General features: G+C 45.4%; 1 protein-coding gene across 1 annotated transcript in view; it reads left to right on the forward strand.

The window, feature by feature from the left end:
• The window catches only part of COG6 (component of oligomeric golgi complex 6), a 74,509-nt gene extending 50,775 nt beyond the window's left edge, over window positions 1–23,734 (forward strand). The window contains exon 20 of the mRNA XM_083435352.1: window positions 23,020–23,734. The gene's annotated coding sequence lies outside the window, so the exon portion shown is untranslated. The remainder of the gene's footprint in view (window positions 1–23,019) is intronic.
• The last annotated feature ends 3,495 nt before the right edge of the window (window positions 23,735–27,229 follow it).

Raw genomic sequence — 27,229 nt, forward strand, 5'->3', positions numbered from 1 at the left:
TTCCTTCCTTTCTTCCTTCCTTCCTTCTCTTTTCTTCCAATAAAAAATTGAGGGGGAAATCAGACGAGGCTGCAAACTTCGGAACCTTTTTTCAGTTCCATGGCTCAAACCTGAAACATGGGCCTTGCTTCACCATTGCAGAACCACTTTGCGAAAAGACATCCATTGAAAGTTTGTCCTATCAATTTTTATAAAACCTCCGCTTTTCTTTTTAGAAACTGACTTTATTAAGGGCCCTGCCCCCAAGGTAACAGAGTGGGCGACAGTGACCTTGCCAGCCTGAGCTTTTTTTGATCCTGTGACCCTTCTGTTGAAGTCATAGTTGATGGAAATGTTTCTGTCACATTCTAAATTCCTGGGTTGTTTGTAAATATTGCTGACTGTACCGGATCAAGTTGTTCTGAGAGTTTAGCCACATTTCCTAGTTTGTCTGGACTGGCTACTTTAGGTTAGCAGACTTGTTCCTTCACATTTCGATCGTAGTGTGCTTTGCTGCCCATCTGAAATGCATCTGCACCACATAGAAGCACAAAACGAAACTGATTCTGTCAATTCTGGTTTCTCCCAGTTCAGTCTGCCCCACTTCTGCGTCAGTTTGCATTTTTAAAAATCCACATGGAAGTTTGTGAGAATTTTAGTGTGTGTTACCCATATTTTATGGGACACGGGTGGCGCTGTGCTCTAAACCACAGAGCCTAGGGCTTGCCGATCAGGCGGTTCGAAACCCCGCAACAGGGTGAGCTCCCATTGCTCGGTCCCTGCTCCTGCCAACCTAGCAGTTCGAAAGCATGTCAAAGTGCAAGTAGATAAATAGGTACCGCTCCGGCGGGAAGGTAAACGGCGTTTCCGTGCGCTGCTCTAGTTCGCCAGAAGCGGCTTAGTCAAGCTGGCCACATGACCCGGAAGCTGTACGCCGGCTCTCTCACCCAGTAAAGCGGGATGAGTGCCACAACCCCAGAGTCGGCCACGACTGGACCTAATGGTCAGGGGTCCCTTTACCTTTACCTTATGTCTCTTTCAGTGAATGAACTCAGAAGGCATCACTGTAGTGGGTGGATTTTTGGTTCTCAAATTTCAGTGGCACACACTGTGACACACACACACACACCGCCGCCTCTTGCACTCTGTTCTGCATCATTGTTGTGGTGCCCCCTGTAGGGCCAGTGCTCAGAGCGGCTGAACCGGTTGCACTACCCTAAAACTGCCTCTGAAAGAGGAGTCCCTCTAATGTACAAATAAAAAGTATGATAGTAGTTTCATTGGTAGATACAAGCATTGCCACACAAATGACGTGACCCTTAATGGCGAGAAGCAAATGTTCCTTTATTCCTAGCAAGGTAAACAAGGTGTTTCAAGACATCCTGCACCTGACCCACGTAGATAACAGCAGATAATAGTTTAACCGATTACAGAAGCACTAGTTGCAGCTCGCATAGGCCGGGATTCCCCTTGGTGTTCATAGCAGAGGCAGTAAGGCTGCCATACGTCCAGATTTTCCTGGACATTACCAGGATTTCAAATTGCTAGGATTTCAAATTACCCGGAAATTACCAGGATTCCGGAGGGAATTTCCGAAATAATAATAATAATAATAATAATAATAATAATAATAATAATAAATTTATACCCCGCCCATCTGGCTGGGCGGCTCCCAATCAAGTGTTAAAAGCAATACAGCATTCAATATTAAAAACTTCCCTAAACAGGGCTGCCTTCAGATGTCTTTTAAAGATAGGATAGCTGCTTATTTCCTTCACATCTGATGGGAGGGCGTTCTATAGGGCAGGCGCCACTACCAAGAAGGCCTTCTGTCTGGTTCCCTTTAACCTCACTTCTCGCAATGAAGGAACCACCAGAAGGCCCTCAGCGCTGGATCTCAGTGTCCGGGCTGAACGATGGGGGTGGAGACGCTCCTTCAGGTATACTGGGCCAGGGCCGTTTAGGGCTTTAAAGGTCAGCACCAACACTTTGAATTGTGCTCGGAAACGTACCGGGAGCCAATGTAGTTCTTTCAAGACCAGTGTTATGTGGTCCCGGCGGCCACTCCCAATCACCAGTCTAGCTGCCGCATTCTGGATTAATTGTGGTTTCCGGGTCACCTTCAAAGGTAGCCCCATGTAGAGCGCATTGCAGTAAGTGGTGGTGCTTTGTCCTGGATCTTAGACAAGTCAATCAAAAAACCGTGTTTTTGTAAAAAACGGAAACACACAGCAACAATTCAAAAAACTTTCACAAATTTTGGTGGTTTCCATAAAAAAAGCTCAACAATTTTTGAAATATGGCAACCTTAAGAGGCAGGAACCTTTCAGCAACCAACTTAAATGAAGACTACAAGCCTGAAGCACAACCACCCCAGAAGGATCATTCCCTATTGGTTCAGCCTGGATGACTGTTTCTCAGACAGTGAGTCAGACTCCATCAGTGGTCCTTGGACCACTTTCAGGTTATCCTCAGTGCCCCAGCCTGCCCTGCGCCTCCTCCCTTGCCTGCCACTCCCCATAGACATGCCGTAGCCTTTTGGGCTGGACGGATGCCAGGACCAGCAACTCCTTGCATGCTGAGTAAAGGTGGCTGGGAGGCAGAGGAATTAGCAGGGGAGGCAGGAAGATAGGAAATCTGAAAGTGAGTAGTATGAATAATAAGCTGTTGCTCTATAAACTGGGAATAGAAAGGAAGGGGATGCGAGAGGAATGTTAGAGAAAGAAGTGAGTTAAAAGGAGAGATGAAACTGGCAGTGTGAGGGGGAATAGTACAAGGTCAGAGTGAAAGGAGGAGAGAAGGAATTACAGGCGATGGGTAAAAAACAACAACAATGGTACCTCGGGTTACATACGCTTCAGGTTACAGACTCCGCTAACCCAGAAATAGTACCTCGGGTTAAGAACTTTGCTTCAGGATGAGAACAGAAATTGTGCGGCAGCAGGAGGCCCCATTAGCTAAAGTGGTACCTCAGGTTAAGAACAGTTTCAGGTTAAGAACGGACCTCCGGAACGAATTAAGTTCTTAACCCGAGGTACCACTGTACTTGTGGGAGGCATGTCAGGGTGGGAAGGGAAAATATAGAAGAAAACGCTTTCTCCACTTTGGACCAATAAATTCTGCTTGAAGTGGGGTAGGGGCTGTTGCAATGCCTTCCCAAAAAGGTCTGTCGTTAGCTTGAGGAAAACTCTGTGCCACAAGCGAAATGCTGTGGTAAGGACTTTAACCATTTCCAAAGCTGGATTAGTAGTAGAAGATGATAACTGCCAGCTGATTACGCCAAAATGCCCCTGTTAAGTTGTGGGTGAACATATCAGATGACACAACGATTCTTCAAACAGCTCTTGTTTATTCACAGGCCAGAACAGAACTGAACTGAATGGTTCAGCCAGCCTGCTTATATAGAGCTCCAGTACAATGCAACTGTAACAACTTAGAATCATAGAATCATAGAATCATAGAGTTGGAAAAACTATCCAATCACTGAACGTCACTTTCAATCCCTTATTTGAATATGTGGACCTGAGTGAAAACTATCTACAGTATCCCCCTGCTGGCCCAGGATGAGGACTTCAGTATATAACACCCCTATCCGCCTCCATTTTGTGGTTAGCTCTGCCTCTTCACCAACGTTTTGTGACTGGTGGGCTGTAGTAATTTTCAGCTGCCTCAAGTGAGCCCTGGGGGAAGAAAGCTTGAGAACCCTTGCCCTAGAAGAACTAATCTGAAGCCTCTGCTGATGAATGGTTAGAAAAATAGCCCTTATTCCTAACCTTTAACAAATCCCTGACTCTCTATAATGTGCAACTAGTCCTAGTCTTGAATTTCCATAGGTAGCATCAGGAAAGGGGTGTTTGTCTGCTATTTGCCTTTAACAGATCTCTTGAGACCTGGTTATTTTAGGCTGTCCCTGGGGTTATATTCCTTCAGTTCTACGTGACCACAGTTATGGGTGTGTAAAAAGCAAGAGGGGGTGAAGAGGAAAGTCATTTGGGTTTGTAACCTGTTTCTAAATATATTAGCACAGTTGTTTGTTGTTAAAGATTGCTAACAGTGACGTGGCTGAGGAAGTAGATTAATGCTAAATGCAAAGGCAGTTGCAGTGAATATGGACCACAGTGTTTCTCCTCATGACTGAACCAAAGGCTAAAACCAGCATTATCATTCCTATGAATTTTGCTATTTGAGACTAAAATTCAGTTAATTTATAAGTCACCATGTAGCTAGTCAGTCATCAGAATCAAGGAGTGTACCAGTTCTGTTCTCTAAAGATTTCCCTATTGAGGGGAGAACCTGTTTGGGTGGGAAGACTTTAGGCTTGAGCAGGGATAGGAATTCGAACTCGCACTAGTTCCACCCAACCTGGCCAGTGGCCAGAGATAATGGGAGATGGGGGGCCACCAGGGGGCGCATTGGAAGATGGCCGACAATAACATCTCTCCGACCCACACGAGGTAATTAAGAGGCTGTAATGGGAGTGTGCAGCCTCCCTTCGTTGCCCCAAGGGAATGGGGAACGCTGCCTTGCCTGCTGTGTCCATAATTCACCCCCAGATTCGAAAGAATGGGGTGAGGGCACTAGGCACATAGCCCTCGGGTGGGTCCGGCTCTCCCGGATGCTGTCTCTGATTGCACACTGGTTTGCATCAGCTCGAAATATATAATTGGAAAAGAAGCAAATGCACATATTTCAAGTGAAGAACGGGAGTGAAGACTGCTAACTGAAGTGACCTCTGTGAAATGATCTAATGGAATACAACATGAAGAAAATACACCAGGTTTAGTATGCCGGAGCGGGACTGTATGGGGGGGGACTTTTTTTCTTCTATGTGATTAATCAATAACCCCTCCCCCAAAAAACCCGTCGTATAACCGACCTAAGCAGGATGATTAAAAACTGTGGAAATGATTTACTACCAAAAGTTGGCTTGTGAGATCGAGAAAAAGAACAAGGGCTTTTGATGGCGCAGCAACAAAAAGGGAGTCGCCATTTTGACAGGTCCTGTCGAAAGATTCAGGATTGGGAGGAGGAAGCTTTGTTTTCATATTGGATTCCTGATAGAACCTCCTCGAGGACTGAGAAAGAGAGGACAGACCTGTGAAAAGTTAAGAGTAGACAGCAAAGAATGTTTTTCTTTATGGAAGCGATGAAATACGGTAGCTGAAATATGACCCTTGGACAAACGGAAAAATCCACACAGGAATACAAATTTGTTTCATCCCGCTTATGGAGACTATCAGAGGCCACAATGACAAAGAGAAAGGAAAAATATATGAAAACAACTAGAAGAGATGTGGAAAACAGCAAGAAAGGATTGGACAGAATTGTGAACACTATTTGGACAGATTTGTGGACTTTTAAAGCAGCAGCAACAAGAGGATTGGATCCCTTTCGGAACTTGAAATATGGGTACCCCCAACAAAAATTTAAAATTAGGCTCTGTAATTCGGAATTTATGTGATTTGATTTGATTTGATTTGATTGGTCTGTTAATAAAAATTATTTTTTTAAAAAAGAGATTATGGGAGACGGAGTCTAATAACATCTCTGGACAGCCACAGGTCTACAGGTAGCCTTGATTGGATGTTGTGGTTGTTACTAGGACTAACCCTGAGGACCAACAGCCAGAACCAGATGTAAAATAGTCACTCAGCCTGGCAGATTCGCACTTAGAATTAAGCAACAGGTTGCCTATGAGTGTATTCACAGCCTGGAAATATGTTTTCACTACCAGCAATTTTGATTAAAAAAAAAATCTCATAAAAATTCAATAGCATTTTAGTGTAGATTTCTTCTAACAAATACATTTTTGTATGCAGTTTTGACACATTTTTGAAAGTAATTTTCCTTAATATAATGCATTTTCGATTGTTATTTAAAGCAACATATTCATTTTTATGCACACTTTCCCCTGATGTATGCATTTTTGTAACCACTACTTGGTTCAGTAACAACGCCTCAAAATTCAGGTAAATGTGAATTTTGAAAGATGGCTGTGCTTTGGTTCTTATGTTGTTTTGGAAAGTTTGAAACCGATTTAAAAGTGAACTGAAATTTAAATGTGAACTTCATTGAATGTCCTCCCCCCCCCCCATTCCTCCTGTCTCCCCAAACTTTCTTCATTTCCACTGTCCAATTTAGCAAGAAAATGAAGAAGACACTTCACTATTTCTGTTGTCAAAACAGCCGAGATCCAGATTCCCTTGGCTATCCCCTGCTAATCACCCAGAGATCTATCCGTAGAGTCTGATCTTCATTTTGCTCAATGTCGTTGCAGATCCCAAAAAGCAGATTTTTGTGGAAGACAAAAATTGGCTCAGTCTCTGTTCCTTTTTTTAAATTACTTTTTTATTCAAAATTAAAACAAGACATATTATCCAGAAACATATCATCCTTATTTCCCCCCCCATTTTTCCTCCCCCGCCCCTCCCACCCCCACAAAACCCACCCCCATCCCCCGACTTCCCTCAGTTCCAGTCTTTGATTTCTCTAAAAATGCTGTTTTCTGCATGTTACACAGTTGGATAGATCCTCAAACTATTTAAGTAATAATTATCAATAAAAAGTTTGTAAATGTTTATTCAAAACCAGCCAAGGAGTCCAGTTCGCTTTGTTGCGTCTTCAAATACTTTGCAAAGGGTTCCCATTCATCTTTAAAGTCACAGTTATCCTTGTCCCGTAGCTTGCATGTCAGTTTTGCCAGTTCTGCATAGTCCGTCAATTTTTTTTGCCATGATTCTTTAGCTGGGGTCTCTTCAGTCTTCCATCCTTGTGCTATTAAAACTCCCGCGGCCATTGTCGCATACATGAAGATGTTTTTCAGCTTTTTTGGCAGATCTTTCCCTACAATCCCTAATAAAAATGCTTCATGTTAAATGGAACATTTTCTTCAATTTGTTATATATCATTTCCCAACATTTTTTAATTACCTTACAATCCCACCACATTTGATAAAATGTCCCCTCCTTTTCTTTATACTTCCAACATATATTTGAACTAGTTTTGTACATTTTCCCTGACTGCACTGGTGTTGTGTACCATCTGTAGATCATCTTCATGTAATTATCCTTCAATAATAATAATAATAATAATAATAATAATTTTTATTTATACCCCGCCCTCCCCAGCCAAGGCTGGGCTCAGAGCGGCTTACAAGCAACAATAAAAACAAGTTAAACGATTACAACTTAAAAACAAAATTAAAAAATACAACATTAAAATACTGAAACATTAAAATATTAAAATATAGCCTCATCGCAGAAGGAGAAGGAAAAGAAAAAAGAAAGAGAGGGAGGGAGGGAATCAAATTGGCTCCAAGCCAAAGGCCAGGCGGAACAACTCTGTCTTACAGGCCCTGCGGAAAGAAATCAGATCCTGCAGGGCCCTGGTATCATGAGACAGAGCGTTCCACCAGACTGGAGCCAGAGTTGAAAAGGCCCTGGCTCTGGTTGAAGCCAATCTAACTTCCTTAGGGCCCGGGACCACTAGGGTGTTGCTATTTATGGACCTTGAGGCTCTCCGTGGGGCATACCGGGAGAGGCGGTCCCGTAAGTACGAGGGTCCTAGGCCGTGAAGGGCTTTAAAGGTCAAAAGCAGCACCTTAAATCTGATCCTGTACTCCACCGGGAGCCAGTGCAGCTTGAAAAGCACTGGGTGAATATGCTCCCATGGCAGGGACCCCGTGAGGAGTCTCGCTGCAGCATTCTGCACCCGCTGGAGTTTCTGGGACAGTTTCAAGGGCAGCCCCGCGTAGAGCGAATTACAGTAGTCAGGCCTGGAGATGACCGTCGCATGGATCACTGTGGCCAGGTCGGGGCGGGAAAGGTAAGGGACCAACTGCTTGATGCGGCGAAGGTGGGAAAATGTCGCCTTGGCTGCTGCTGTAACTTGCGCCTCCATGGAAAGGGAGGCGTCAAGGATTACACCCAAACTCTTAACGGAAGGCAATGGCACTAATTGGGCCCCCGCAAGAGAAGGGAGTTGGTCCCTCATCCCCATGCCATCCCGACCCAGCCAGAGGACCTCTGTCTTAGAAGGATTTAGTTTCAATCGGCTCCCACGAAACCATCCAGCCACAGCTTCCAAGCATCTGGTCAGTGTGTTCGGAACAATCTGTAAATTTTAAATCAATTCTCCATAATTTTTCCCAATCTTCCTAATGGCCATTTTTGTGCACTTACAAAAGATTGAAATGTTCTAGAGGAGGGAAGGGGACATGATGGCTGGAGGGCCCTTGACTTCTGTTGTTGATGGGGCTTTGGAGAAAAGGAACACACATAATAGCCTGCCATTGCAAACAGAATCTCTCCCAGTGTGACCTCCTTGAGCAAACAGATTATAAACAGAATCAAAACTTTTGAGGTCAACCATAAAGATGAAGGCGATGCAGAGATACATCAGGTCCTTCTTTAAAAATAAATAAAGAAAATAATAAACTAGGGACTGGCTATTTTCTATCTAAAATAGATCCATTATAGGCAAAGAAAGCAAAATGGACAAGCTTTTAGCTTACTAACTCTCCTGGAAATTGACTGCTAATATAATTTCCTAGCAGTAGCAGCAAGAGTAGATGGCTGACTAAATCCACAGCATTATGTTTGCTAAGTATAATGTATTAATTTAAATAAAATCCAGCAGCCATCGCACAGTGAAGTTCAACCCTCCTTATCATTAAAAGTGACAACCCCCCTCGTAATAGATTGTGCTAATTTTCTAGATCAGGAGATCACGGATGTAATTTAGAAACAAGACTTGAGACAAGAATAGCTCCTCCGCTGAGCTTTGTAAGAAATGCAGAGATTTTGGCCCCTGACATCTCTAACAAAGTCTTTAATTAAAAATTATTATGAATATTGCCTCATCCAGTAAATCAACATATCAACAGTTTCATAATTATGTCCCCATTCTTTGGTTTAGGGAAATTGATTGCATATAATTTCTGGCTTCTTTAAAAAGAAGGCAAGGGTTGCTTTTAAACTTGCAACGTCCTGTGTTGGTTTTTATACCTTAACAATAAAAAAGAAGTGACAATTCATTTCAGTGGTGGTTGTATTTAAAACAACAACAACAACAACAACAACAACAACAACAACAACAACTTACTGTTGTGATTGTGGTTCACACAATGCAAGCACAATAAAAAAATAAGCAAAAAAGACCTCTAAAATAACACTTCACACCTTACAAGAAAGATTTATCATATATACATAAATGCCACCAAGTACCCTAGGGACACAATACTCAACAGAATTCAGGTATGGCTATTTTCTGACTTACCAAAACAACTGGGTATTTTAAAATATATATATATCATGATAAATGCAGATAAGGGATGAGAGCAATGGGCCAAATTGAATCATAGAGTTGGAAGAGACCACAAGGGCCATCGAGTCCAACCCCCTGCCAGGCAGGAAACACCATCAGAGCACTCCTGACATGTGGTTGTCAAGCCTCTGCTTAAAGACCTCCAAAGAAGGAGACTCCACCACACTCCTTGGCAGCAAATTCCACTGTCGAACAGCTCTTACTGTCAGGAAGTTCTTCCTAATGTTTAGGTGGAATCTTCTTTCTTGTAGTTTGGATCCATTGCTCCGTGTCCGCTTCTCTGGAGCAGCAGAAAACAACCTTTCTCTCTCCTCTATGTGACATCCTTTTATATATTTGAACATGGCTATCATATCACCCCTTAACCCCCTCTTCTCCAGGCTAAACATGCCCAGCTGCCTTAGCCGTTCCTCATAAGGCATCGTTTCCAGGCCTTTGACCATTTTGGTTGCCCTCCTCTGGACACGTTCCAGTTTGTCAGTGTCCTTCTTGAACTGTGGTGCCCAGAACTGGACACAGTACTCCAGGTGAGGTCTGACCAGAGCAGAATACAGTGGTACTATTACTTCCCTTGATCTAGACGCTATACTCCTATTGATGCAGCCCAGAATTGCATTGGCTTTTTTAGCTGCCGCGTCACACTGTTGGCTCATGTCAAGTTTGTGGTCAACCAAGACTCCTAGATCCTTTTCACATGTACTGCTCTCAAGCCAGGTGTCACCCATCTTGTATTTGTGCCTCTCATTTTTTTTTGCCCAAGTGCAATACTTTACATTTCTCCCTGTTAAAATTCATCTTGTTTGTTTTTGCCCAGTTCTCTAATCTGTCAAGGTCGTTTTGAAGTGTGATCCTGTCCTCTGGGGTGTTAGCCACCCCTCCCAGAAAAAGAAAGAGAGGGAGCTCTTTGAAAGGATCCCATATGTCGCTGTTGCCCTTTTCCTACTTACCCACTTTTAGAACTACTGCTCACTAGTTGGGATTTGAGAGGAATTCAATTTTGTTTGCATTTTAATGAAAAATTAAATAATTTGCACTTCTCAAGCCAATAAGCAGAGTGAACTATAGCTTGCCTCTGAGATTTGCATTTCTCTGAATCTTGCGATGCAGTTCTCTAGCCAAACAATATGGAGAAAAGGGCATATATTGGGGGGATGCATCTATTGGTGAAATTAACAAACAAAAATGCATTACATTACGGCAATGGTTTTCAATCAGTGTGCCGTGGCACCCTGGGGTGCCCTGAATGATGGTCAGGGGTGCCATGGGCAACAATGGCCTCTGTCCCTCTTTCCTTTCCTGCCTCCTCTTATGTCTTCTTGCATCTCTCTTCCTAAGGCGTGCACAGCAGTTGGTTGCAGCAGCCCTGGCTACAAGCTCAACAAACCCCTGTGTTGCAAGCTAAACACAACACAAGCAACACAAAGACCAGTATACTAGATAGCACTGTAATTCTTCTTGCATAATATACATAATTTAGTACAACAAAAACAAAATGTGTACACTTGTAAATTCTCTAATATATTTGAAATCAAATGAACACACATCTGTCAATCTTGGAAAGTCCGTAGAAGTATAAGTCTATAGTTGAATCCTTATGACCACTGTTCCTTGTGCATTTTTCTAATCTATGCATTGTACTGAAGACGATTCCAGCGAAACAGTCAGATTATCTGGGATCACTGTCCTACGTTGTTATTCACTTACTACTTTGGCACCATGAACGCCTAAAAAAGTTTTACCGCTTAGCCCACAGGATAGCATCTATTACTTTGTTTCAACTATAGACTTATTATACTTCTACGGACTTTCAAAGATTGACAGACATGTGTTCATTTCATTTCAAATATATTAGAGAATTTACAAGTGTACACATTTTGTTTTTGTTGTACTAAATTCGGTAGTGGCGCCCGCCCTGTGGAACGCCCTCCCATCAGATGTCAAAGCGATAAACAACTACCTGACATGCAGAAGTCATCTGAAGGCAGCCCTGTTCAGGGAAGTTTTTAATATGTGACATTTTAGTGTATTTTTCATCTTTGTTGGAAGCCGCCCAGAGTGGCTGGGGAAACCCAGCCAGATGGGAGGGGTACAAATAATAAATTATTATTATTATTATATGTATATTATGCAATAAGAATTGCAGTGCTATCTAGTATACTGGTCTTTGTGCTGCTTTTGTTGTTTGTTCTGGCTACAAGCTCAGCAGGCGAGTGGTGCCTCGGGGGCTGGTCAGAGGGTGCTGATTGCCAGGAGCTGAGGCGACCTTGGAGTAAGCAACCAAGCGGGCAAGGGAGCCAGTCCGCCAGCCCTTGCTGTTGGGAATGGACAGACAAGAGGGAGGCTGGGCAGGCAGGCGCTGTGCTGGCCTTTCTTGTGCTTCCTGTGTGCCAGGCTGGCCTGGGAGCTGAGTGCCCAGCACCAAAGGGGAGCCTTTCTGCCATGCAGGCCAAGCGGAACCCACTGCTGCTACTGCTGCCTCCCAAGTTAAGGTGCTGGCCTCATATTCACCTGTGGCCAGTTTCTGTTGGACCACCAAGGCTGGGACATCCTCTTCCCATGCCCCCATGGGGCAGTGTGAGGAGGCACCTCTCTTTGGGGCAAGGGGGGCAGCTCAGAGGTGAGAGGTGGCAGCAGCGGCTGCCCAGAGGACTCCCAAGAAGAGGGGAGAGGCTGAGGAAACACTCCACAAGGGAGGGGGTTTGAAAACGTGTGAGAGGCTGCCAGCTCTGCAGGCAAGCTGTGACATAACTGGACTCCTGAGCCCCACAGGGATGCCGCAGAAAGAATGTACAGTGGTGCCCCGCAAAACGAATGCCTCGCAAGACGGAAAACCCGCTAGATGAAAGGGTTTTCCGTTTTTCGATGCGCTTCGCAGGACGAATTTCCCTATGGGCTTGCTTCGCAAGACGAAAATGTCTTGTGAGTCTTGAGATTTTTTTTCGCTCCCCACCCCCTTTTTCTAAGCCACTAAACCGCTAATAGCCTTTTAGCAGCTAAGCCGCTAAGCCTTTAATAGCCGCTAATAGGGTTTAATAGCCGCTAAACCGCTAATAGCGCTAATCCGCTAAGCCGCTAATAGGGTTGCTTCGCAAGACGAAAAAACCGCTAGACGAAGAGACTCACGGAACAAATTAATTTCGTCTTGCGAGGCACCACTGTAGTTGGTCAAGGGAGCCGTGGACTCAAAAAGGTTGAAAACCTCTGCATTAGGGGGAACTTGCTTTGCCAAAATGTGTAGATTGCTAAAAACTGCATACAGAAATGTGCTTATTAAAATAAATTGGCACCAAAATGCTGATGAAATTTCAGATTGACGGATCGCAAAGTTCTGCGGAAATGTGGAGAACTGCATTTAAGCCTGGGAAAATAAGTAGCAAAGAGAAACAAAAACTGACAGATTCATCCACCTTTGTTCACTGGTTTCCACTCCCTTTTTGTCTTGGTTTCTTCGACTTTGCCCTGTTTTGCATGACCATTGTGTCTTGCCCAGCCATGGAAGGGTTAGTGAACACTGTCATGTTCAGCATATTAGTAAAGAAGTAGAACTGTGCCGGTGTTTTGAGTTGAAATAACTAAATCTGTGTTATTAAATACAACAAATTATTAAACCTCTGCTAGCACACAGGTGTTGCATGTCCAATTCTGCTTTGACCCAAGGTAACCTGAATTAAGCTCCTTTGGGTAGGAGATTTATAACCCCAAATGTATCCATTCTCTTATTTAACATAAGAGTCAGTCTAAAGGTACTGTATATGGCAACAGGGCTAGTTTTGAGGAAAATAAGATTGATGAAAACACGGTGGCGTGTTTTTGACACATTCTTCCCATAGTTATATGGGACTTTGAGGGAATAATAAACACATTTTTTGCTTTTGTTAAGGCATTGCCCAAAACACAATAACCCTGGATTGTTGAGTCTACATAAGACTGTAAACATACCCTATTAGCAAACAATACATTGAATAACTGTCTTTGAGCGACCTTCAGAAAGTAACACAATGGCTCAGATTACCTATTATCATTGTGTGACCCTCGTGGCTGCCATTCACATCAAGAGGCATTGACTTGCTGAAGCAAAAGGTTCAAATGCACAGCTACGTCCATTGCAGAGTCTAAAAAAGCAAAGGCAACAGACCTTGCGGTACCATCAGCACCTACCGTATTTTTCGCTCCATAAGACGCACCTGACCATAAGGCGCACCTAGTTTTTAGAGGGGGAATGCAGGGGGGGGGGAATTATTTAAAGGAAGCGCTGAGCAGAGCCTGTATGCATCCCAGGCTCTGCTTAGCGCTCCCTTTCATGAGCCGCGTGGAGCGTGTGTGTAGCTGTAACAGACAGGCTGCCCTTTTCCCTCCTCGGGGAAAAGCCCCCAAGAACCACACACACACACTCCGCGCAGCTCTTTAATGGGAGCGCTGCTATCCCTGGCATTTGTGGGAGGTGGTGTCACTTCTCCCATCTTCTGCAAAAGCCGTGCACTCTTTAAAGGGAGCGTGGCTATCCCTGGCTTTGTCCCTTCCCCCACCTCCCGCACGCGGCTCTGTCCCTTCCCCTACCTCCCGCAAGAGCAGCGCTCCCTCTAGCTGTTCTGGCTTCTGGGATAGCCACGCAGCCTGCATTCACTCCATAAGACGCACACACATTTCCCCTTACTTTTTGGAGGGGAAAAGTGCGTCTTATAGAGCGAAAAATAGAGTATATCTGTTCTCTATCCCTATACCTATACCCTGCCAGGTATCACTCAAGATGTGCTTGCTGGTGAATTCTACTGGCAAATTTAACCATCTCAGCCCTGAGATCTACAGATGTATGGTGGTATACAAATTAATAACAATAACAGTGGTAATGATAATGATAATAATAATTGCTCCACTCTTTTTCTTATACCTTACTGGCTTAGCTTGCATTGGCGAGAGGACTGACTGACATGAATGACCCAACCCTATCATCCTGAATGCCTATGTGAATATGAATATGTCCTGTTTCCATTCTGTGTGCAGAAGTCCCTAAGGTGCCCCTGATAGAGCAGGGGCGAGGGGCATGTGTCCTCCAGATGTTGCTGAACTACAACTCCCGTTAGTCCCAGCAAGCTTGGCCAATGAGCAGGGATGTTAGTTGTAGTTCAGTAACCTCCGAAGAGCCAAAGATTCCCCAACCCTGAGATAGGAAGACTTTCCCAGCCTTATATGGAGATGCCAGAGACTAAACTTGGGACCTGTTGCATGCAAAACAGGACCTCCACCATTGAGCTGAGGCTCTTTCCAGTCAACTCATCAGCTACATCTGGGATGCGGGTGGTGCTGTGGGTTAAACCACAGAGCCTAGGACTTGCCGATCAGAAGGTTGGCGGTTTGAATCCCCGCAACGGGGTGAGCTCCCGTTGCTCGGTCCCTGCTCCTGCCAACCTAGCAGTTTGAAAGCACGTCAAAGTGCAAGTAGATAAATAGGTACCGCTCCGGCGGGAAGGTAAACGGCGTTTCTGTGTGCTGCTCTGGTTCGCCAGAAGCAGCTTAGTCATGCTGGCCACATGACCCGGAAGCTGTACGCCGGCTTCTTCGGCCAATAAAGCGAGATGAGCGCCGCAACCCCAGAGTCGGCCATGACTGGACCTAATGGTCAGGGGTCCCTTTACCTTTACATCAGCCACACACAGGGTAGTGTAACTTACAAGATCCATGGGTTTGTTCAGGGTGTTTTGGTTATCTTGGTTGTAGCTGCGCAGGGACTCTCTGGGTGACCCCTTCAAACTGGACTTCAGTAAAATAGAAGACGTAGCCCTGATTTGGAAGGCCTTTGGTGGGCAAAGGGAATCAAGTGAAACCTACTTCAGCTAAGGCTGGGATCCCTTGGTGAATCACCCTGCCCTGTCTTGGAACTGCCTTGCGGGCCTTATTATGGACTCAATGAGCTCTTAATTAAAATGTAACCGCACTTAATTAAAAAGAAAAACCCTGTTGAAATCTTCACAGGGTTGGCACTTGTGTATGGGCCTGGTTAGGCATTGTTGCTACAGCCTGTGATAACGTACTGTTTGCATCATTTCCCAAAAACCTCTCCGGGGCAAAACCTGAGAAGCATTACGAGGAGAATAGTTGGTTTCTGGAGAAATGTGTCTTAAGTTAGTAAGAAATACACACCAAAATCGGTATGCTTTAAAATTCTGGGAACTAGGTGTTTAAAATCCTTGAAGTATCCTAGAAGCAAGCGTCAGAGCAATAAAAAAGATTAATGTATTACTTTCCCTGGATGTTTGTTTCTTGGCTTGTAACTTCTGCTCTCTAGATAAGTGGGAGGGAAGAAAAGGAACTCTATTAATCAGCCTGAAGTTGCAGTCAGTGCTCCAGAGCCAAAGTAGTTGGCAACGGAGAGTGCCAGACTTTTATGCTTCTCCGGTGCAATTCAGGTCTCGCAAGGCCATTGTGCCTGTTCCAAACCAGGCTGAATTAAGACAAAAGAAAAGCTTAGGAACACTAGAATCGCCACAGAGAACTGTCCGGAGTGACAAACATGTTGCAGTCAGTAGCGGACAGCATACCAGGAAGTAAAGGAGAAGGGGCATGGGTAGCACAGTGCACACACATAGAATCATAGAATCATAGAGTTGGAAGAGACCACAAGGGCCATCGAGTCCAACCCCCTGCCAAGCAGGAAACACCATCAGAGCACTCCTGACATATGGTTGTCAAGCCTCTGCTTAAAGACCTCCAAAGAAGGAGACTCCACCACACTCCTTGGCAGCAAATTCCACTGTCGAACAGCTCTTACTGTCAGGAAGTTCTTCCTAATGTTTAGGTGGAATCTTCTTTCTTGCAGTTTGGATCCATTGCTCCGTGTCCGCTTCTCTGGAGCAGCAGAAAACAACCTTTCTCCCTCCTCTATGTGACATCCTTTTATATATTTAAACATGGCTATCATATCACCCCTTAACCTCCTCTTCTCCAGGCTAAACATGCCCAGCTCCCTTAGCCGTTCCTCATAAGGCATCGTTTCCAGGCCTTTGACCATTTTGGTTGCCCTCCTCTGGACACGTTCCAGTTTGTCAGTGTCCTTCTTGAACTGTGGTGCCCAGAACTGGACACAGTACTCCAGGTGAGGTCTGACCAGAGCAGAATACAGTGGCACTATTACTTCCCTTGATCTAGATGCTATACTCCTATTGATGCAGCCCAGAATTGCATTGGCTTTTTTAGCTGCCGCGTCACACTGTTGGCTCATGTCAAGTTTGTGGTCAACCAAGACTCCTAGATCCTTTTCACATGTACTGCTCTCAAGCCAGGTGTCACCCATCTTGTATTTGTGCCTTTCATTTTTTTTGCCCAAGTGCAATACTTTACATTTCTCCCTGTTAAAATTCATCTTGTTTGTTTTTGCCCAGTTCTCTAATCTGTCAAGGTCGTTTTGAAGTGTGATCCTGTCCTCTGGGGTGTTAGCCACCCCTCCCAGTTTGGTGTCATCTGCAAATTTGATCAGACCCACACGCCTGTAGGAAGGCCAGATTGCTGCGGTGCAAACATATAGGCAGAGCCAAACTCACTGCTGCCTCAGTGAATAGGATTTCCCTTTAAAAAAGGAAAAAGTTGACAGCTTTGCTCCTGCCCCGCTCAGCAATATATACCACAGCTTCTTTGGCTGCATATAGTAAGGGTATTTAAAATGAGAGTTGTCACATTATCCTCTTTTTTACTCTTCAAAATATTGCAACCCTCACCATAAGCAACATGGCAATGGAATCAAATAAGAGCAACTAAAAGTGGCAGCAGAATACAGATTAGCAGAGCAAAGCAAATCTGCCCAATAGGCCAAATATCTGTCTGGTGTTTTTTTTAAATTGCCTATTGGCTGAAGAAAGCCATCAACAAGGAATCTAGGCAAGCCTCCTTTGCATAGCTGTCAAGTGTCCCGTATTTGAAGGGACAGCCCCTTATTCCAGTGCCATGTCCTGCTGCTGTCCCTTATTGATGGATGTCCCTTAAATGTCCCTTAAATGACGTCCCTTAAATTTCAAAGGAAGCAGCTCCTCTCCCTCCCTCCCTGCTGGCCAGGGAGGAGGGAGGCTCCAACTGTGTTGCTTGGTTGTGTTGCTCACCCAATAAGAAGTCTAAGAACGTCTGGGGGGTGGAGCTTGCATGCCTTGTGTGTGGCTAGTTAATGCAAGCTGAGCGGTTTTTTGAATGTTGGACGCCATTTTGTTGCACACGCTGCTGCAAACTTTGCAGTGCAAAGCCAGGCCGGGGAGCCATCTTAAGTTGAGGCTGCATAGGCTTTGTGGTGCATGTGACTCAGATTCTATTCAGTTGAACCTCTGGTTACAAAGTTGTTTGGACAGTGTTTTCGAAGCTACCAGCATGAGTTTGACCAGACTGCAGGAGGACAGGAAGACTGGAGTGCCTGGAACAGGTGAGGCTGCAGGTCCCTTATTTTGGCTGCTGGTCCCTTATTTTCAAATCTGTAAGTTGACAGCTATGCTCCTTTGGCAGGGAGTTCCAAAGTCTGGACCCAGCCACTGAGGAGGCCCTTTGACTCAGAGTTGAGCTGATGTCATAATGAGCGATGGAAGGAATTTTCCTCCAGGTCTGATAAACTGATGAACTCATGGATTTTTTCCCTATGACGGGCGACAGATAGCATGCAACTCATTTGCTTCAGGCACTAGAGGAGTGGGACAACAAGCTTGTTCTCAGTTATTACAATAGAAAGTGAGTTATGAAGTTTAAGAACACAGGACTTTTATGGACTTTCCCCCCTGCTTTATAAATGTGCAGTTGTTTGTCATTTATTGCAAGGAATCCTGACGTCCTCTACTTCTGTTCCAAGGAAATGACTGCTCCCCATTATTCAAAATACATTATGTTACTACGGAAGTGTTAAGGATTTGATATAGCCTATGGAGGTTATAAAATGACCCACAATGTCAATAGTAGAGTGATCTAAGGATGAAGACATACATAATATTGTTATGAGCTCGGGTGGGGGGTGTCAGTCTGGGTCCCTTCCAGTGGCGGACCTTGGGGTCTCAAAATTCAGCAGAACCCTGTGCGACGCCAGAATTTGGTACGTCCCTGTCTCTCGCCTTCACTTACAGTGGTACCTGGGTTACATACGCTTCAGGTTACAGACGCCGCTAACCCAGAAATATTACTTCGGGTTAAGAACTTTGCTTCAGGATGAGAACAGAAATCATGCTCTGGCGGCGTGGCAGCAGCAGGAGGCCCCAGTAGCTAAAGTGGCACTTCAGGTTAAGAACAGTTTCAGGTTAAGAACGGACCTCCGGAACGAATTAAGTACTTAACCCGAGGTACCACTGTATACCTCATGGTTGCAGTACTGCCAAGACTCTATGCCAGAAACCCTGGAGTCAGAGGTCAGAGAAGTGTGTAACAATATAAACAGACCTCATTGCTAATTCTTCAGCATTGCAAGTGAAATGAATGATCCAGGATTTAGTGCAGAGATAATAAATGGAAAACCAGGTTGGAATAGTTTGAGTAGAGTGTAGAAATCAGAAGCAAAACTGATGAGGATCAGTGAAATATGAGGCCTTGGAAAAGGAGAATCTGCTCCAGAACTTTAAGGAAGTTAAAAAAATAGAATCACAGTAGTTAGCAAGAGATTAAAGATGTGATGCACGGTGGAACAGCTTCCGAGGGCCAGAGTAGCTGCAGAGAGGTTTTCCATGCTCATTTGGGGAAATATAGTTACATGAAGGGACGCGGGTGACTCTGTGGGTTAAACCACAGAGCCTAGGACTTGCCAACCAGCAAGTCAGCGGTTCGAATCCCTGTGACGGGGTGAGCTCCCGTTGCTCAGTCCCTGCTCCTGCCAACCTAGCAGTTCGAAAGCACGTCAAAGTGCAAGTAGATAAATAGATACTGCTCCGGTGGGAAGGTAAACGGCGTTTCCGTGCACTGGCCCGCTTCATGCTAAGTCATGCTAGCCACATGACCCGGAAGCTGTACGCCAGCTCCCTCGGCCAATAAAGCGAGATGAGCGCCGCAACCCCAGAGTCGGCCACGACTGGACCTAATGGTCAGGGGTCCCTTTACCTTACCTAGTTATATGAAAGGCGAATTGGCAGCAAGTGGCAAAACCCTTACTCAGGTAAATGAAGGAAACAAGCGAAAGGCTCTAGTAAGCAACCTTTAGAAAACCATGAGCATGGTGTGGCCAAAGACTGTGTGCACATTGATACTTTATTTGTGGACAAAGACATTGAGCCTCTATGTAAGGCAGAACTGCTCCCCTCCCAGCTGTTTTGGACTACAATTCCCATCAGCCCCCAAGCTAGCAGAGCCATGCTGGCTGAAGCTGATGCAAGTGGTAATATAAAACACCTGGAGAGTAGAAAATTGGAGAAGGCTGAGATAAAGGGTGCTTGCACTCTGGTGTGAAGGCCACATCACAGCCAAAAGGGTTTCCCTGCCCCTGCTCAGGATTAAGTTCCAGACCTATGGGCTCAGAAAGCCAGTTTCTCATGAAACGTGAAGATATCTGAGCTGGAGTTAGTGGAACTGTTTGGTAAGCAGAACATATCTTCTTATTTTCCTGGAATTGTTATTGTAGGACAAGACCGCTGTCCCTGGGATCCTGGGCTGTCATTTTCATGCGCAAACAATGTGTATAGACATTTGGCCTTGGTAACGCGAACAGAATGCAGTTTTATGCATGATATAGAAAGATATGACGAGGCCTAAATGTTTTCTTTCCTTAAGAACAAGCAACAGCCTTGGGAGGAAGCTGTTGCGGGCAGAAGTGAGGCTGAGGAAGGTGTGGCTTTGCTTGACCCTCTGCTCCTCTGGTGTTTTCCTACTCCAAATCTCATCTGCTCCCAGCTGATTTCTGCTCCAGGCTGGGTTGGTGCATAGCTGTCAACTTATAGATTTGAAAATAAGGGAGCAGCAGCCAAAATAAGGGATTTTCAGAGCGCAGGTATGTTCGACTTCTGAGCCCCTCCGAGCCAAAGGCAGGAAGCCCAGCCCAGCAGCCAAACGAAGCCTCAAGCGGTGGTTCCAACAGCACAGCAACCCGGCAAAAGGGATGCAGCAAGGAAAACCAGTGCCACCTCTCTGCTGCGAAGCGCTGAGCAAAGGCGAGTCCCCAGGCAATGTGGCCGATTTGATCGGCACAAGGCATGCAAGCTCCACCCTCTAGTCGTTCTTAGACTCCTTATTGGGTGAGCAACGCAGCCAAGCAACACAGTTGGAGCCTCCCTCCTCCCTGGCCGGCAGGGAGGGAGGGAGAGGAGCTGCTTCCTTTGAAACCCAGGAAATTTAAGGGACATCATCAATAAGGGACAGCAGCGGGACACAATGCTTGGATAAGGGACTTTCCCGCCAAATAAGGGACGGTTGACAGCTATGGGTTGGTGTGCAGAGCAGCTTTGGGGGGGGGGTGATTTGGAGTGGGAACACAGCTGGCAGGGAAAGGGTGAAACACCCTTCTCCCCAACCACTCCTCTTGCAAAACCTCCACCTCCTGAAGGTGCTTTTCCTTACAGAGATAGAAAGAAAAGACTCCTGTGGCTTCCTTATATCCATGTGCTCTCCTTCTTGGAGCTGACAAACATAGCAAGCATGACATTCGCAAGCTGGCCAGTAGCACAGAAAAAGCCTTTCCTGGCGGAATACCCTCCTCCAGTTCAGTGTTTTGTCATGCCCTCAGTGGAGAGGGGCCTGCTGAGGCACGCCTGGATAATACTGGCTCTCTTGGAAGTAAACAAATGTGCTTATTCTTATATCTTACACAGCTTAAAAGCCAATTATCCAGCAGCTCAGCTGGTACCAACACCTTCATTTTCTCTTGAGATTACATTTTTATCCGGACGTTGCTGCACTTAGCTCTTGTCAGTGGCCCATAGATGCTCTTGATGGTAGGCAAGGCGTAAATCCGCTTTCTCAGGGTCTACCCGTTAATGTCTGGCAAGACTGCTTAATACTGTGGTTGAATGTTGTTATTGTTTAGTCGTTTAGTCATGTCCGACTCTTCATGACCCCATGGACCAGAGCATGACAGGCACTCCTGTCTTCCACTGCCTCCCGCAGTTTGGCCAAACTCATGCTGGTAGCTTCGAGAACACTGTCCAACCATCTCGTCCTCTGTCGTCCCCTTTTCCTTGTGCCCTCCATCTTTCCCCACATCAGGGTCTTTTCCAGGGAGTCTTCTCTTCTCATGAGGTGGCCAAAGTATTGGAGTCTCAGCTTCAGGATCTGTCCTTCCAGTGAGCACTCAGGGCTGATTTCCTTCAGAATGGAGAGGTTTGATCTTCTTGCAGTCCATGGGACTCTCAAGAGTCTCCTCCAGCACCATAACTCAAAAGATTGAATACCTGCGGTTAAAGATACAAGTTCTGGTGGTTGTTCAAAAAAGAAAAATTAAGGGAGGATGGGTTTTGTTTTTTCCTTTCTAAAAATAGGCTGCCAGTACTCATATGGGTACAAGCATTCCGGCACAAGATGGCTGCCATAGGCACCAAAAATATGAGTGGTGCATTAAGTTAGCTGCATCTAGACTAAACGTGAGGGCAGCAGGCTAGCTTGGGGGTGCCTAAGGTAAGTTATGCGACCCACATGGCCCTGTCCACTTCCCACCTTTTGGCACCTGCTGCCTGAGATGACCACCTCATTTGGTCCCCTGGCAGTTACCTCAGGCGGCAGATCCCGAGGTGCAGGAAGTGGGCAGACCTGGGCCAGCCTGCCGCTCCCTCCTGTCTTATTGTGAGGTGAAGGAGAAGCGGTGTGCTCACCTGCCCAGCCACAGGTGCAGCAGCAACACCAGGAGGAAGAGTGGGTGGAAACCAGTATTGAGGCACCCACCTGCTTCCTCCTCCATCTTAGGGGACAGTGATGGTTGTTGAGGCCTGGCAGCAGCAGCATCAGTACCATCTTGCCTGCAGAGGTTTGTCTGCCTTCTCCTGCACTTCAGCCTTGCCAGCGTTTGGTGTAGCACTCGCCTTGCAGTTTGGGCCAGCGGTAGCTCAGTCCTTGTTCCTGCCTTCACCATAGTGCCCTAAGATGCTCTTCAAACCTATCAAGATCCTTGCTTTTTTCTCATATGTATATATGTGTGTGTGCATATGTATGTTTGGGGGGGGGGCTACTTGGTTGGGAGGCATCTGTTTGAGGGTGGCATTTAATAATAATAATAATAATAATAATAATAATAATTTATTTATATCCCGCCCTCCCCAGCTGAAGCCGGGCTCAGAGTGGCTAACAACAATAAAAGTACAGTGGTACCTCGGGTTACATACGCTTCAGGTTATATACGCTTCAGGTTACAGACTCCGCTAATCCAGAAATAGTGCTTCAGGTTAAGAACTTTGCTTCAGCATGAGAACAGAAATCGTGCTCCGGTGGCGCGGCAGCAGCAGGAGACCCCATTAGCTAAAGTGGTGCTTCAGGTTAAGAACAGTTTCAGGTTAAGTACGGACCTCCGGAACAAATTATGTACTTAACCCGAGGTACCACGGTAACACGGTTTACATAAAATCACAATCAATTAATTGAAATGCATTCTAAAATCAATTCATTCTAAAATCAATTCAAAAACAAATTAATGGCAACCATTGGGCTAGAGTTTCCTAGAGTTTTCTTATTTCCTATAAGTGTAGACATATTCTCAGTGTGTATATATGTGTGTCTGAGCATCACCTGTTTTATGTGAAATGGGTATTTTGTGGTGCCCCTGACAGTTTATTATATTTCCAAATGTGTCCCTAGGCCTGGAAAAAGATGGGGAAGCCCTGACTTTTGGCCCGCCAGCCAAATCCAGCCAGCCTGCAAACATGGAGGAAGCAGAATGGGGTGAGTTGAATGTGGGCTGAGAGAAACAATGGAGAAGGCTGGTGAGGGGGGAGGAATATATAAAAATAGATGTGTCAATAAATATATAGATATGATTCTGCACAGACAGTTGACTGCAGAGTATTGCTCAGCTTGTTTGTTCTTTGCTCTTTTAGCAAAGCACCATTTCACGGTTGCTTGGCGCCTTCGTCTTCTATCCTTTAGTAATGGGGACGGATTAATTTGGAATCATGGGCCACTGAGCTGAGAGCTCAGGTGTGTCAGAAATCGCAGGTGGCTGGTGCTGACTAGACAGCAACTGAATGCACAATTCTTTGATTAGGCTCCCGGGAATGGAGTAATTAGCAGCGATGAATATACCACAGCTTGCCTTCTACTGCCTCATTAGCTGCGACACCAATGTTGCTTTTAAAAGCTTCAGGGAGCGAGGGGGCAAGTGTAACTTCTCACCCAAGCTATTGGAAAGTTGAAGTTCATGAGGGCAAGAGTGCTGGCGTAAGCATTTTCGGATTTCACCAAACGGGCCTTCGTGGCCGCTGGCATTAGTTGCTACGTAGGGCCCAGGGAGCTCTAAATCAGGGGTCAGCAAACTTTTTCAGCAGGGGGCCGGACTATATTTTGAAAAAAATAAATAAATGAACGAATTCCTACGCCCCACAAATAACCCAGAGATGCGTTTTAAATAAAAGCACACATTCTACTCATGTAAAAACACCAGGCAGGCCCCACAAATAACCCAGAGATGCATTTTAAATAAAAGGACACATTCTACTCATGTAAAAACATGCTGAGTCCCGAACTGTCCGTGGGCCGGATTTAGAACGCAGTTGGGCCGGATCCAGCCCCTGGGCCTTAGTTTGCCAACCCTTGCTCTAAAGCTAGCTGCGAGCCTCACGATAGCAGACTTTGGTCAGGCTGTTAAAAGGATTTAAGATGTATACTTTAAAAAAAATGAAGTAATGGACTTTAAACATTGAAATCAAAATCAAAATGTTCTTGTATTGCCATTGTAGTACACTTGTTCCCCTAATGTGCATGTGTTAAAACACAAAGCCTGCACTTCTTACAATGGAATTAATGGCCTTGGGCCCAGCGCATTTGCCAAAATCCGACGCTGGGAAATGTGTGGGCAAATGGGGAGTTCATTTTTCCCAGGATTGAAAAGTCTGTACTGGGAGAATGCCTGCCACTCATATGTCGCTTATCCAGGTGAGAGAGGAAAATGGAAGGTTTTATTTAGGCCTCTCCTCCCATGCCCACCCCCCAAAAACAACCCCAAACAGATAGATAGTTCTGTTCAAAACAATCTAAATGTGATACATGACGGCATTGGACTTTTCAGCCTGGGAAATTCATGCGCAGTCCGGCCTCAATACACAGGTCTGCCGGTTGGATTGGAGGAACTGAGTTAAAACTTTTATATGTAAGGCAAGGGGCATGAGAGATCAGGCATAGATATGTCACAAAATATCATGCGCTCTCTATATATTTCTGGCCTTGATGTTGGGAACCAAGGACAGACATGATACAATTATGCTGTCCCGCAGGCTTCTTAGTTTGCCACTGTGAGAATAGGATGTTGAGCTAGATGGGCCGTTGACCTGATCAAGAAGGCAATCCTTATGTTCTTAAGTTCTTAGTATAATCCACTGAAGACACCTGGGATGATCTCATTCTCCCATTCTATGCTCTCCAACTACTCAAACGCTGCAATTTGCTCACAGGAAAAACTCTCGCATTATGGATGTTTTTCTGGAAAGGATCACCCAGTCTTGCTTAGAAGTATTCAGTGGGTCTTACCGAATAGTAAGTGTCCCTAGGGTGGCAACTTCAGCCTGTAATTAAATGGTCTTGCTCAGTATCCTTGCCCACATAGACACACAGAGAAACATCAACGTATTGTTTGAACTTAAAATACAGTGCGTCGTTGATGTTCTTTCAACCTGAATTCGCCTCCCTAGATATTTAATTTCACCAGGGCTCCTGTCTCTTTAAGAGACAGGGCTCTGTCTCTTTAATAGCTGTGTGGAAGAGCAATTTCAGCAAGTTTCACCTGCTGAAAGAATTCTCTCTAGGAAAGATCCTGGAGCAATGTCTATTTTTCACATGGGGGTAATGCCAACATTGAGAGGATTTTCATCAGGACTATGGTGAGGTATGTGGTCTAACCTGCAGCTTTTTTGGGGGGAGGAGGGGACACTACACATGTTAAATGCATTCACATATTTACCATTAAATAATAATAAATACTACTAATAATAATTTATTATTTATACCCCAGCCACTATGGGCGGCTTCCAACAAAGTATTAAAATACAGTGGTCTGTTAAACATTAAAAGCTTCCCTAAACAGGGCTGCCTTTAGATGTCTTCTAAAAGTCTGGTAGTTGTTCTTCTCTTTGACATCGGGTGGGAGGGCATTCCACAGGGCGGGAGCCACTACTGAGAAGGCCCTCTGCCTGGTTCCCTGTAACTTAGCTTCTCGCAACGAGGGAACCACCAGAAGGCCCTCGGCACTGGACCTCAGTGTCCAGGCAGAATGATGGGGGTGGAGACGCTCCTTCAGGTATACTGGACCGAGGCCATTTAGAGCTTTAAAGGTTAGCAGCAACACTTTGATTTGTGCTCGGAAACGTACATGTAGTTTTCTTCTGAGAGCTCTGTCAAGGGAGGACTATATGACCCCACTACCAACACATTCTGGAGCCTGAATCTAGAACATGAAAGTTCTCCACACAACACACAGACTTCTTCTCTTTTCCCTCTCTGAGGTCCACTGAAACCCTCTTAACCACAAGTGGCTGGGGCAACCCAGCCATATGGGTGGGGTATAAATAATAAAATTATTTGTTGTTTAGTCATTTAGTCATGTCCAACTCTTCTTGATCCCATGGACCAGAGCATGACAGGCACTCCTGTCTTCCACTGCCTTGCGCAGTTTGGTCAAACTCATGCTGGTAGCTTCGAGAACACTGTCCAATCATCTCGTCCCCTTCTCCTTGTGACCTCCATCTTTCCCAACATCAGGGTCTTTTCCAGGAAGTCTTCTCTTCTCATGAGGTGGCCAAAATATTGGAACCTCAGCTTCAGGATCTGTCCTTCCAGTGAGCACTCGGGGCTTATTTCCTGAAGAATGGATAGGTTTGATCTTCTTGCAGTCCATGGGACTCTCAAGAGTCTCCTCCAGCACCATAATTCAAAAGCATCAATTCTTTGGCGATCAGCCTTCTTTATGGTCCAGCTTTCACTTCCATATTAATTGTTATTATAAGAGACAGAATCTGACCTAACTGGAGCCCATCACAACCTGAAGCAACCATAAAATAATCATCTCACCTCAACCCATTCCGACTCCGTAAAACAAAAAGGAAAAAGCTCTTGCCCTCCTCTCAGCTTGTTCTTCCCGACAGCCCCCCAACCTGTCAGCACCCTTAGGCACCCGTCTCTAGGCGGCAAGATCCTTCTGCAAGTCTGCTGGGCCCAGAGGAGCAGGTATAGCTGTGTTATCCCCTTGGCTGCCCTCCAGAGTAAACAGAAAAGCGCCCATCAGCAGCACGAGAAGCCGCTGTTACAGCTGCAGTTTTGGAGCTGCTGTGAGCCTGGGCATGTTTACTCAGAAGCAAGCTCCTTAGCGTTCAGCGAAACCCACTTCCAAGCAAGGGAGCGCACGTCTGCAGCCTTGGAGGCAATGGCGGCCTATCTCCAAAACAGCTGTTCCCGTGGTATACTGCATTCCCTTAATCATTCTCAGAAACAGCAGCACTCTGCTTCGACTAGAGACAAGGTGGAATTTTATTTGGTAAGGACTGTGAGTAAAATTAACCAAGATAATTACGGGGTTGCAGTTGAAGGCCAAGCCACCACTCATAGCGCACAGAAATGTAACGCAGCCACCACAAGCCCAGGGATCACGTGAATCAGCACTAAGGAATCCTTGTTCCCTTAGCATGCTTGCCAACCTCAGTAGAAGGTTTAGAGCACAAGGGAGGGATGTGTGTGAATCTAGCAATTGTCTTTGTCTGCCCCAGCTGTTGTGGCTTTTGCAGGCACCTATATTTTTATATTTCTGCCAGCAGTTGTTAATCTCTCCTCAGTTCCTGTGCAGGAAAAGTTTTTTTTAGGCGTC

Source organism: Podarcis tiliguerta, assembly GCF_965153285.1.
Source record: "Podarcis tiliguerta genome assembly, chromosome: 3".
In the NCBI taxonomy this organism is placed as follows: Eukaryota; Metazoa; Chordata; class Lepidosauria; order Squamata; family Lacertidae; genus Podarcis; species Podarcis tiliguerta.